Source organism: Oryctolagus cuniculus, chromosome 4 (genome assembly GCF_964237555.1).
Source record: "Oryctolagus cuniculus chromosome 4, mOryCun1.1, whole genome shotgun sequence".
Taxonomy (NCBI): Eukaryota; Metazoa; Chordata; class Mammalia; order Lagomorpha; family Leporidae; genus Oryctolagus; species Oryctolagus cuniculus.
Genome location: NC_091435.1, coordinates 130,221,568 through 130,235,413, shown reverse-complemented (window position 1 = coordinate 130,235,413; position 13,846 = coordinate 130,221,568). Strand labels below are relative to the sequence as shown.

The following is a 13,846-nucleotide window of genomic DNA, read 5'->3' as shown; positions in this document are numbered from 1 at the left end:
GCTCGTCTCTTGGCTGGATCTGGTTGCAGCCTCCGAACTGGTCTCCCTGCTTTTGCTTTCGCTCCCGACACTCCGCGCTCTACGTAACTGCCACAGTGACCTCTGAGCCCAAACCGGCGTGCACTGTGTCTGTGTAACTTTATGGGAGTTTCCTATTACGATGGAAATAAAGATCCAGATTGTTTCCTGTGGTCAGCGAGCTCACCAGGATTGGCCTTCCCTTCCTACGACCTCCAGCCACACTGCCTGCCTCCCCTCCCTCTGGGCTGCCAGTCCTCTGCCCTGCTCCTTGTCCACAGGTGGCTCTGTCCTCTGCTGCTCTGTGCCTGCCTCCTCTTCCTGGAGCCTGGCGCCCAGATGATAGCCCCCCTCCCTCCCAGGATGCTTTCTCTGGCTACCAAACTTGAGAGCATTCCCTGTGCCTCTCTCTGCCACACTCCATTCTTGCGTATTTTTACTGTATTCCCTGCACTTTGCACTACCCAACATTTGCTTTAAAATGTGCATGCATAATAAGCCTCCCCCCACCAAACAGGCCCATCAGGGCAGGGGCTCTGTCCTAGTCGCCAGCAAATCCCTTGTGTCTAGCCTCATGCTGGCCCGCGGGGAGCGCGTGTAGAATGAGCTGATGGGAGACTGTAGTCCATCTTCACTGCATTGGCTACTTGCAGTGACTTTTTTTTTTTTTTTTTACAGATTTATTTATTTACTTGAAAGAGTTACACAGAGAGAGAAGGAGAGAAAGGGAGAGATAGAGAAGTCTTCCATCCGCTGGTTCACTCCCCAGATGGCTACAATGGCCAGAGCTGTGCTGATCTGAAGCCAGGAGCCAGGAATTTCTTCCAGGTCTCCCACGCAGTTGCAGGGGCCTAAGGACTTGGGCCCTCTTCTGCTTTCCCAGCTTACAGCAGAGAGCTGGATCAGAAGTAGAGCAGTCAGGTCTCGAACCGGCACCCATATGAGACGCTAGTGCTTCAGGCCAGGGTGTTAACCCGCTGCGCCACAGCGCCAGCCCCTGCAGTGAGTTCTTGAGGGGTTGCTCAAATACACAAGACAGACAGTAATGATGCCCTATTAGAAATGTGCAAAGAAGTAGATGTGAAAATGACCATTTAAAAGTGAGGTTTACAAATGATTTTTTTTTTTTAAATTGAAAATGTGCTTCGGATTTTTCAAGGGAGGACCAACCACGGAGCGGTGAGGAGCAGGGACAGAGCGTGCAGCTGTTCCCTGACACCAGGCAGCGTCCTAGGAGCATGAGCCGAGTGGGAAAGTGCTGGGAGAGCCTCAGTGAACTGGAGAGCAGGGCCCACTGTCGAAGCACAGATGCCAAAATCAAAAGCATTAAACGTCTGAGCTACGTGCTTGACAGCTCTGCGTTCAGCATCATCCCATGTGTCTTAGAACAAGCAGGCAATAATGAACGGTGTCTAAAAAGGGAAAAAGGGAACTGGATCATGTCCACGCGTGAATGTCCAGAGGCCGAAAAATTGGGGGAAAAGAAATCTGCAACGTGGCTGAGCATTTTTTTTCTTTTTTAAAACAGATTTAGTTATTTTACTTGAAAGTTACACAATGAGAGAAGGAGAGGCAGAGAGAATGGGGGGGTCTTCTATCCGCTGGTTCACTCCCCATTTGGCTGCAACAGCCAGAGCTACGCTGACCCGAAGCCAGGAGCCAGGAACTTCTTCCGGGTCTCTCACACGGGTGCAGGGGCTCAAGAGCTTGGGCCATATTCCACTGCTTTCCCAGGCCACAGCAGAGAGCTGGAGCAGAAGTGGAACAGCCAGGACTCGAACCGGCGACCATATGAGATGCCGACACTGCACCCACTACGTCACAGCGCTGGCCCCTGAGCATTGTTTTCGTAGTCGTGTTTTGTTATCTTCGTGGCTCTCTGGGTTTCATTCCCCTCCCTCCCTCACTAGCTGCATTATTTGGGGGAGAACAAGATGAATTACTGAAATAATGGATTCTCATTGCAAACTGCCTCACAGTGCCAGTGTAGCCATGGCGTGACGGTCAGGGCTCTCCTCCTTCTCCCCCTGGTGACTCTTGCTGTGGCTTTCTTCACTCAGCCTTGCTGTACACACATCTCCACACACACCTCTCTACTTCTTCGTGTATCTGTGTCCCTGCTGGCTTTATTAATGGTTCACCCTAGGTCTTGGAAATCCAGTTACTTACCAGCCAGCTCTGACTGGTGACCTGGTCTCTCTGCATCTGCAATCCGAGTGCATCAAAGCAGTCTTCATCTTGCCCAGCCCTGAAGGTGGTCCTGCCTCAGACTTCTCCTCCTTAGTGGTGACTTGTGTTCACCAGGAAAAGGGAAGAAGGCTTATACGTTGTCATTCCAGGCTTGTGTCTGGCTCTTCAGATCCTACGTTGAGTCCCTCAGCAACAACACCACAGTCTGACCCCTTATTCCTCTGTGTCCACGGTGGCCGCACTGCCTGGTCACCACCACCTTTGCCTGTGCTGATGCAGGGGACACTGGCTGAACCTCTTGCTTTTGTTCCTGCTTCCCTGGTGTCAGCTTTCTCCTTCGTGCCTCTCCTATCTCGAGAATCCTCTCGCTGCTCCCTGTCCCGCGCTGGTGCCACTGGAGCCCACGCTCTCACTTCGGCACTTGGACCCGTGGGTTCTCTTCTCCTTCCCACCAGAGCATCCGTCTCCCTGGGACCTGCCTTCTCTCTCCCATGCGGCCTTTGCTCACAAGGCTCTTCCTCAGACGACTCCTGACAAAAGAGCATCTCTGTGTCATGCTGTCTTCTTGTCCAACATCAGTTTTCTTTATAGTTCCTGATGCCTCCAGCTGTTAGGTTTTATATTAATTTGTTAATGTCTATTCCCGACTGGAAGACAAGATTGCATGAGAAACTTTATGGGTTGGTTCTGTGCTGGATCTTTAAGGATGGCACCTGCCATTTGGAAGATGCTCAGTAATTTTTTGAAGAAATAACTGATTAGTCTGCAGTGTGTGTGTGTGTGTGTGTATGTGAGCATACGCATGCTTTTAGTTTTCCCCAATTCATCATTCTTGAAACTTTGAGCATCACCAGCACACAGTGGAGAGACTATTCTGTGTGTTCTACATTCTCTTTTTTGTTCTTTTTGGAAATTGTTTCTCTGTTTTCTTTGTTCAGTTTACTCTGATTATAACTTCTACATAAATTCGAGAAATGAACACAGGAAATAATTTTTCCCACTGAAACAGCCATTCTAGTACAAATAACATTTTTTAAAAGATTTATTTATTTGAGAGGCAGTGGGGGGGAGAGAGAGAGAGAGAGAGAGAGAGAAAGAGAGAAGGTCTTCTATTCGCTGGTTTACTCTCCAGTTGGCCATGACGGCCAGAGCTGGGTCGATCCAAAGCCAGAACCCTGGAGCTTCTTCTGGGTCTCCCATGCAGGTGCAGGAGCCCAAGGACTTGGGCCATCTTCCACTGCCTTCCCAGGCCATATCATAGAGCTGGATTGGAAGTGGAGCAGCCAGGACTTGAACCAGTGCCCATATAGGATGCCGGCACTGCAGGTGGCGACTTTATCTACTTCACCATCATGTTGGCCCTCAAATTGGATACTCTTATCATTTGCAAAGATCACATAAAGTATTTTTTTTAAAGATTTACTTATTTATTTGAAAAGCAGAGTTACAAAGAAGGAGATAGACATAGATCTTCCATCTGTTGGTTCACTCCCCAAATGACCCAATGGACATGACAGGGCCAGGCTGAAGCCAGGAGCTTCTTCTGGGTCTCCCATGTGGGTGCAGGGGTCCAAGTACTTGGACCATCCTCTGCTGCTTTCCCAGGGAGCTGAATTGGAAGTGGAACATCTGGAACTGGCCCCCATATGGGATGCTGATACTGCAGGTGGCAGCTTAACCTCTGTGCTGTAGTGCTGGTCCTATGTAGAATCTTTAGGGAGTCCCCGATACAAGGTATCACCAGTAATACATGCTTTCACTGGCCAGATGAATGCAAGTGCTGCTCCGTTTCCTAGCTAAGAACAGCAAAGCTTTCTTGTTTGATCATTGCTTCTACTGTTTACTTCCCTTACTGCTGTAAGTTGCTTTTTTTGGGGGGGGGGGGCTTATTTTCTTCCTCCCTAAAAGGCTAAACTTTTTGTCATTCTACGTCCATAATGGATGATTTTACTGCATTCATTCACTAGTTGTAGTTTCTCTACATATGTGATTAAATTTTTTGACAGTTTATTTAAAAAAGTATTGCAGCTGATGGGTCATTATGATGATGAATCCATATTTAAAACTTTGAGTGTTGGGCCTGCGCCGTGGCTCACTAGGCTAATCCTCTGCCTGTGGCACCAGTACCCTGGGTTCTAGTCCCAGTTGGGGTGCCAGATTCTGTCCTTTTTGATCTTCCAGTCCAGCTCTTTGCTGTGGCCCGGGAAGGCAGTGGAGGATGGCTCAAGTCCTTGGGCCCTGCACCCACATGGGAGACCAGGAGGAAGCACCTGGCTCCTGGCTTCGGACTGGCACAGCACGCCGGCCGTAGTAGCCATTTGGGGGGTGAACCAACAGAAGGAAGACCTTTCTCTCTCTCTCTTTCACTGTCTAATTCTGCCTATCAAAAAAAAAAAAAAAAAAAACAAAACACAAAACTTTGAGTTTTAAATCAGCAGAGGTCATTTCACATGATAGAGTATGTAGGCTTTGACCTAAAAAATGCTTAAGGCTAAAGATAAAAATATTTTTAAAATTCATGAATTGTTAGGAGTTCATACCTAAGTCCTAACCTCTTAGATCCAGCGTCGTGGAAAGAGCACTGGACATTGCTTATTCTAGTTCTACTAAGTGCTGGGTAAATTCAGACATAGTCCCTAGATCATGCAGACATCATTCTTCTCAGCCTCAGCCCCATTCAGGGTCCCCATTGCCTGTGTCCTATCTTTTTAGTCATCTTTCATCTGGAACAGTTCTGCTTTTTTTCTTGATGTTGATATTTTTGCAGTGGAGAGGCCAGTTATTTCTTTGAATGAGCATTGATTTGCTTTTCTCTAATGCCTCGCGGTTGGATTCAGGTGATGTACTTTGGTAGGAATATCACAGCACTGATGCTGTGAACATCCCACTGTATCGTATCAGATTTTTTCTGTGTGGTGATAACGTGGATCATCATCTGATACTGTCTGCCAGATATCTTGATGACAAAGTTTTCATTTTACCCTTTGTAATTAGTAAGTAAGTTAGCTAGCCTAATACTGAGTTTTTCTGTATATACGTTCTTTAAAAAAGGATTTATTTATTTAATTTCAAAGGCAGAGTTACAGGGTGGGGGAGAGAGAGAACGTGTCTACCTACTGGTTCACTTATACATGTTAAGAAGCAAGGGCTTTATATTCTAGATACTATATGAAAGCACATTTCTCACATATCTGGTTTTTTTTTTTTTTTTTTTTTTTTTTAAGATTTATTTGAAAGGCAGAGCTACAGAGAGGCAGACACAGAGAAGAGAGAGGTCGAGGTCTTCCATCTGTTGGTTCACAGATGGCCACAATAGCCAGAGCTGTGCTGATCTGAAGCCAGGAGCCAAGAGTCTCTTTGGGGTCTCCCACACAGGTGTAGGGGCCCAAGGACTTGGGTCATCTTCTACTGCTTTTCCGGGCCATAGCAGAGAGCTGGATTGGAAATGGAGCAGCTGGAACTCCAATTGGCACCCATTTGGGATGCCAGCACTGCAGGTGGCGGCTTTACCTGCTAAGCCACGGCACTGCATTCTGTTTTTTTTTTTCCTCTCACCTTGTTGGACCTGATACCTCTCTCTCTGTTTTTCAGCGCCTTCTTCAGCTTCTTTAAGCAAATTATGCAGTATGTTTGAAAGTGTGTGGCTGTGTAGACAGTCATAATGTACCAAGTTTCACACTCCAAGCAGCCGTGTAGCCAAGCAAGTACACACATATATATGTGTTGAATTGGATTAGCTCATACACACTTCAGGAGTTTAACTTGCAGTAATAGGTTCCGTGTTCTAGCTTTGCTAGTGAAAAGAATCATTCAGCACATTTGGGGCAAGATTGACTATCAGATGTCACCCATTTCCTGCATTGGTTTTATGGCTTGTGTTGTCTTGATGATCATTCGTAGGATTAGTGAAGTGTTTTCCGTAGAAATGGCTTTTATTCCTTTGTAATAGGAACATATGTTTTATTTTCAGTTCCCACATTCGGTGTTGGAGCAGGGCTATAAAGCGTGGCAGTTTGATTTTATTGAAGGAAGTTTCTCCCCAAGTTAAGCGGGCTCACAGCAATGCAGAGCCCTCACTACTGTTCTGCAGCGACCAATCTGCAGTGTAGATGAAGCGGGTTGCTGCTGTGTGGAGCTTGCCGCCAGCAGTGGCACACCTAGTGCAGTGAGCACCGCAAAGTCAGATGAATGGAGAGGGGCTGGGGCTTCTGGGTAAGGTTTTGTGAGTAGCTTCAGGATGTGTGTGTGTGTGTGTGTGTGTGTGTATGTGTGTGTGTTGGGGAAGTGTTTCATAAACTATTAGGTGGGACGAATCTGAGCATCAGGGCAGGTGTTTCAGATAATAGAGGTTAATGAGGGAAGCGTGAAGGGAAAGTTTGGGATTTTTCTTATGAGACCTGTACACGTAAGAAAGAGGTTAAGGGTGGACGTAATGTTAAGAAAATGCTATCAAATAGTTGGGTGTTGCTTGTTGAGGGAAAGTACACCAGAAATAATACGTATTTAGTTTTAGATATTTTTAGAGAACAAGAATGGTTAGCTGTTATAAATATTTTGAGCTCACAATGGGAAAAACGTTCAGAACAGGCTAATATTTAAAAAAGAAGCACTGACACAGTGAGTTACTAAGTCTTTGAACAGATGAGGAGAGAAATTTGTACACTGATTTGGAGCTGTTTGTCCTGCAAGGAGTCTTACTGTTGCTGAACCAACAATAATAGCTGCAGTATTTACTACTGTGTCTGTCACTGGAACCCGTTAGCCTCTTTGCGTGCTCATTGGAATCTGCAGCACCGAGGTTAGCAGGGATGTGGTGTGCTCTGCCTTCCTGGATTGCTCCTGATGGGCACTGGGGGAATGATCTGTGCAAATTGGAGAAATTTTTTAGCCTCTTTCATGCCCTGTCCCTGGCTATTGGACCCCAAGGGGGCCTTTCTTTAGACTTGTGTGAGGATGTTCAGCTCCTCACAAGCTCTGCTGGACTTCTTTTAAAAAAAAAAAAAAATTTTTTTTGGCCATCGCCGTGGCTCACTAGGCTAATCCTTCACCTTGCGGCACCGGCACACCGGGTTCTAGTCCCGGTTGGGGCGCCGGATTCTGTCCCGGTTGCCCCTCTTCCAGGCCAATTCTCTGCTGTGGCCCGGGAAGGCAGTGGAGGATGGCCCAAGTCCTTGGGCCCTGCACCCCATGGGAGACCAGGAGAAGCACCTGGCTCCTGGCTTCGGATCCGCACGGTGCGCCGGCCACAGCATGCTGGCCGCGGCGGCCGTTGGAGGGTGAACCAACGGCAAAAAGGAAGACCTTTCTCTCCGTCTGTCTCTCTCTCACTGTCTACTCTGCCTGTCCAAAAAAACCACATTTTTTAAAAAATGTATTTGAAAAAGAGAGCAAGAGACAGATGGACTGATGGACACACATACAGAGAGAATTCTCATTTGCTTGTTCACTCCTCAGATGTCTGTAACAGCCAGGGCTGGGCCAGATAGGAGCTAGGAATTCAGTTTGGGTCTCCCACGTGGGCAACAGGGATACAGGTGCTTGAGTCATAGCTGTGGTCTCCCATGATGCACATTACAGGAAGCTGGAGTTGGAAGTGGAAGTGGGACTCAAACCACAAGCACTCTTAGATGGGATGCAGGTGTTCCCACTGGCGTCTTAACCACTGTGCCAAATGCTTGCCCCTCTATTGACCATTGATTGTCTCCGTCTCTTTTAAAGATTTTTATTTTATTTGAAAAGCAGAGTTGAGAGGTCTTCTATCTATTGGTTCACTCCCCAAGTGGCTGCAGTGGCTGGGGCTGGGCAGGCCAAAGCCAGGAGCTTTATCCAAGTCTTCTACATGGGTGCAGAGGCCCAAGCACTGGGGCCATCTTCTGTTGCTTTCCCAGAGGCATTAACAGGGAGCTGGATCGGAAGTGGAGCAGCTGGGACTTGAACCAGTACCTGTAAGGGATGCCAGCATCACAGGTGGCAGCTTTACCTGCTTTGCATAATGCTGGCCGCTAGCCTGTTGCTTCTCTGCCAGGCTTACTGTGGTGCACAGTGACCCCATGTTTTCAGCATCAAATGTTTGCTTAGTTCTGTTTTGCATTGAGAAACTCTCTGAGAGAGATCCTTCATTCCCATTTCACAGGTGAGGACACTAACCTGCAGATGGTGCACAAAACCCCTCCGTGTGTCTGCAGTAGGCTGTGAAGCCTGTGATGGACGCTCTGCTGCCTGGTGGGGACGGAGAGAGGGGTCCTGTGGGAGGGAAAGGGAGAGCTAGTGCTGAAATGAGTAAGATGCAGGGGGACCCGGGGAGTCCAGGGAGATTGTCAGAGGGAGTGACTCTGGAGCATAATTTGGAAAGACATTTTGCACGGGTGATGGCGGGATGTTCAGGAAGGGGCATTTCTGGCAGAAGAATGGTGTCCGTGCAGAACTAGGCCATCACATTATTTGAGTCCCGGAGCTGAGATTTAACTTTCGCTTGAGCATCAGCCGCCACTGGGCAGCAGGTGAAAGCATGCTGGAAGGTTTGTTTGCCAGGCAGGGAACTTGGGTTCCCTCTGGTGGCTGATGGTGTGCGGTGGAGGGCTTTATTGTGCTGTTACTGTTGCAGCAGTTTCCTGCCTGAAATGGGGATGATTGACAGTACCTTCTAAGGATGAGTTGACAGCCCTAATGTCTGATTATTCAAAGATTTATTTGTTTGAAAGGCAGTGGGATGGGGATGGGGGAGAGATCCCATCTGATGCTTCACTTCCCAAATGGCCACAAGAGTCGGGGCTGGACCAGGTCAAAACCAGGAGCCTGGAACTCCATCTGGGTCTCCCACATGGGTAGCAGAGGCCCAAGTACTCAGGACATCTTTTGCTGCTTTCCCAGGCACATTAGCAGGGAGTAGATGGGACGTGGAGCAGCCAGGACCCCACACCACACACTGGTGCCTCCCCTAGTGTGTTTTAAGTGGTGTCCAGCCCATGGCAAATGTAAGCTGTTAAGAATATGCTGCGACGGTTCCTACCAGAACTAGTTATTACCAGGCAGCACTGATGCATTATTTTGTGCACTGCACTGGGAACTTTGCGGATATTATGTGTAATGGTTGCAACAACCCTGCCGTGTAGGTTTGATTATCTCATTCTGTGTATGAAGGAGCTGAGTCTCAGTGCAGTGAAACCCCTTGGTGGCCCAGCTGGAGCTTGCTCAGCACCCAGGCCTGTGTGTGTTCCTCTTTCCTCCGCACTGTGAGGTGGTGGCTGCTGGTGGCCTGTGGATGTTGTGGGTCGGGGTCCCTGGAGGCAGCCAGTATCCCTGTGGGTTAGGATACCTCCAGGGAGCAGGCCGCAGGACTTGGTGACCGTGGGCACTTGTCAGCAATCCTCTTCTCCCTGCTGCTGTAGGAGTAGGAGGAGCAAAGTGAGAGGAGCCACAGAAACTAGAGAAGGAGAGAGCAGGAAACTGCTTGCAAGGTGATCAGCTCCGATTGGGGCTGGGAATTGTTGGGTGTTCAATATGGTGGAAGTGACAAGTCCTATCATGGGCTTGAGGTCTCTCTCTCTTTTTTTAAGAGGGTGGATAGATTAGAAGAAGCTTAAAATGTTTTGTGGTTTAACTGCCTAGCGCAGTGCTCTGCTTCCCCCCAGTTATTTTCTCTGTACCACCTGAGGTTTTGTAGTGTTGGGTATTTGAGTCAGATGAGGGACTTTTCTGGGTTGACTCTACGCTTGGAACTGCTATCCTTATCACCCCTCAAATACAAAGAATAGCTACCCTCCTTCTACTGTAGTTAATTAATTTGTGACATAGTCACTGAGCCATTTGAACTGCAGAATAAGTCCTGCTGAACACATAATTGACAGGCTGGTTTCTTATCTAAGCCAACCAGCTGGCTTTCAGTTTGGGTCCTCGAAGACAGAGCATTCCAACTTTTTGGATTCCAGGGACAAGCGTCATGTCAAGATTGCCTCCACATTTCCACAGTGTTCCTTGTATTTTATTTGTCATGAGGGAGATACCTGTGTTGTTTACTATGAAAATAATCCTGGAGATCGCACAGAAGTGCTTTAGTAAGCTTCATTTAAATTCATAGTTTGCTTAGGCATGACAAATAGCTAGCATTAACTCACCGGTGCAAACCTATCTGGTAAAAACCATTCTCCAATAAAAGGAGTGAGGTTTGTGGGGTAAGTCACTGGCCCTGGGAACTATTCCATTGCCCCTAAAATCTTTTACCGAAAACTTAGAGGATCCATTTATGAACAGAGCCGGAAACAGTTGTTTTTCATGGGGAATGGCAAGATGTTGGTATTCTTCTGTATAAAACAACTTTTCTCTTATTAGCTGTGATAAATTATAGTTCTTTCTTAAAAAGACAGAATAAATGCTGAATTATTTGCCTTTGATTTCAATTTTTGGAGTAAGAATTGCTGTCATTGCCCCTCCAGTGGAGAAACATGAATTTCTATTGTTTTAAAAATTATTTTCGGTTACTGTCATGGGCTCATGTTCTACATTTTGCAGTGAATTAGACTCACCATTTATTTTGGTGTTCAGACTGTCTCAGAGTGGACCAAGCTCTTCTGTATCCTTTTGACACAGCACTATTTTTCTCCAGACACCTTCTTGCTTTCTGGCACGGAAAGATGTCCTGGGCTCACCTTGTAAGTTTCCTGCTTGAGATCAGTGTTTGGCTCTTCCTCTAAGGAAGCCTTCCTCTTTAGGCTGGGAGTGGTAGGTGGTAGTGAGAGGCGAGAGCAGGACCCTGAGGGTCCTCGTTGCTACCAGATGTCCTGGTATCTCTGCCCTGTCGATGGGTGGGTGGATGGAGACGTTTGAGGGACCTTCAAAAGCTTCATGGAGTATGTGTACTGTGAAAAAAATACATAATACATAAATTTAAAAATATTTTTGTACAAAAATAATTCCATTTCCCATGAACCGTTTGAAGTGCCCTTGATTTTTCTGCATGTGTGTAGATCAATGTGGGAATTTATATTCCTATTTTCAGTTCATCTTTAAGAATTCCACTAAAGACATCTTTGCCAGTTTCTTCAGTTTTGTGTTATCTCATTTCTATTACACAGTCATGATTCCTAGTACCAGGAGCTTAGCTACTCAAGTCATCTGCTTTACCCTGCTACACAATACTGGCTTTAGAAGTATAATTTGATACACTGAAAGTATGTGCAATTTAATATTTTGAGTTATTTTTTAACTTAGAATATATTCCAATAATTTAATATGATTCTTTCCATATTAAGGCACAGTGTTTGTGTTCTGTTTTCAGGTTTGAATAGTTTTCCTCTTTTTAATGTAATATTATGGTTTTTTGTGTTTTTTTGTTTTTTTTTTTTTCTTTTTTTTTTTTTTTTTTCTTTTTGACAGGCAGGGTGGACAGTGAGAGAGAGAGACAGAGAGAGAAAGGTCTTCCTTTGCCGTTGGTTCACCCTCCAATGGCCGCCGCTGCAGCCGGCGCACCGTGCTGATCCGATGGCAGGAGCCAGGAGCCAGGTGCTTTTCCTGGTCTCCCATGGGGTACAGGGCCCAAGCACCTGGGCCATTCTCCACTGCACTCCCTGGCCATAGCAGAGAGCTGGCCTGGAAGAGGAGCAACCGGGACAGAATCCGGTGCCCCAACCGGGACTAGAACCCGGTGTGCCGGTGCCGCAAGGCGGAGGATTAGCCTATTGAGCCGCAGCGCCAGCCAATGTTATGTTTTGAATATGCAATACTGTGACATATTCAAGAGTCAAGACTGCACAAAAATACGTGTGGAAGTCTCGCTCTGTCTCCATCCCTTTACTGCATTCCCTTCACCCCACCCTCCTGGAAGTATTGAATAGTTTTTGATTCAACCTTCTAGTTTTTAGTTTTGCAAAAATATGCATACACACAAATCTTATTTCCCCTTCTTCATTATACCAAAGTTCATGTATTATATATCCTATTAGAGGCATAGTCCCCTTTTAATTTACAGATATCCTGGAGACTATGCAATATGCCTCATTTCTTTTTATGGTTTCCTGTTGTATGGAGATACCATAGGTGATTGGACCAGTCCTTTATTTGTACACATTTGCATCTTCTCCATTCTTTTTTGATATTATTCACCCTATTCCAATAAGTATCTTTATGTATGTAATGTCTTATATTTGTTAAGGTATTTTTTCAGGGTAGATTTTACAAAGGTGAGATTGCCTAGCAAAGGGTAAGTGCATTCAAACATTTTTGTTTAAAAAAATGTTGAAGGGGCAGCCATTTGGTATAGCAGTGAAGGTATCTCTTGGCATGGCTGCACCCCTCATTGGAGGGCCTCGGTTTGGGTCCCAGCTCTGCTCCCGAGTCCAGCTTCCTGCTAGTGTGCTCCCTGGGAGGCAGCAGGCAACAACTTGAGTAGTTGGGTCCCTGCTACCCATATAGACACCTGGATGAGTTCCAGGCTCCTGGCTTCAGCCTGGCCCAGCCTAGCTATTGTGGTCTTTTGGGAAATGAACCAGAGGATGTGAAATCTTTATTTCTCTCTGTGTGTATCCCTCTTTTTCTTTCAAATAAATTAGATATATGTTAAAAATTAAAAATTTAGGTTGGCAGGCAAATTATGAAGATAATATAAAGTCTCGTATGTTCCCCTCACCCCTGCTGTTTCCTCTGTTAACATCTCACGTTAATCTGGTACACTTGTCAGAACTAATGAATTAATATTGATTAGTACTGAAGTTCGTCTGCACTTTATTGAGACTTCTGAGTTTCGATGACTTTCTGTTTCAGAATCCCATTCGGGATGTAGCCTGACACTTCCTTGACAGGTCTCTCTGCTCCCATTGGCTGTGATGCTTTCATAGTGTTGTTGGCTTCAGTGATTTTGAGGACTATTAGATATTTGTAGGATAACTCGCTGTTGGAATTTGATGTTTTTTCTCATGGTTATACTGAGGTTAGGTGTCACTGAAAGACCATAGAAGGCAAGTTCTGATCCTAACATGTGAAGTTAAGATGACATATCAACACTTTACCTACAACTGCTGATGCTGTTTAATCCTGTGGCTGGGGTGGCGTTTGTCGGTCTCTGCACTGTGACATCACAAGCCCCATGTCTCTTTGCACACTGAGTTCCGTGGGAGGAAGTCCGTAGTCATAGCCCGCCTCGCGGTGTGGGAAATTAGGATGTCTCCTTAAAGTATCTGGAAATCGTCCGACTGGGAGATGTGTGTACCTACCTACTTGCTTATTCATTTATTCATGCATACATACAAACATGAGGGTACTTCAGAAATTTAATGGAGAAATGGAATTAAAATATAACTTTGTTTTGCTGCAAAAAAATATTGAAACCCACGCATAGGTTTTTTCCATGAGTATTTTGAAGACCCTTCATGTAAACATAGGCTCATGTATATCTTTTTTTTTTTTTAAAGGGAGACATATATCCTCTTTGTTTTTATTTTCGTTTTTGAGAGGCAGGGAGAGTGAGCAAGAAAGCTTGTTCTCACCCTCTGGTTCACTCCTCAGAGAATCAGACAGAAGCCAGGTGCCGGGAACTCAATTCAGGTACTCCATGCGGGTGGCAGGCGCCCAATTACTTGAGCCACTAATGCTGCCTCCAAGAGTCTACATTAGCAGGAAGCTAGAATCAGGGGCTGGAACTGGGTGG

General features: G+C 46.2%; 1 protein-coding gene across 8 annotated transcripts in view; it reads left to right on the top strand.

Annotated features, from left to right (window-relative positions):
* The window catches only part of MED12L (mediator complex subunit 12L), a 355,610-nt gene that overhangs the window by 46,101 nt on the left and 295,663 nt on the right, over positions 1–13,846 (top strand). The gene's annotated exons all lie outside the window — the stretch shown is intronic.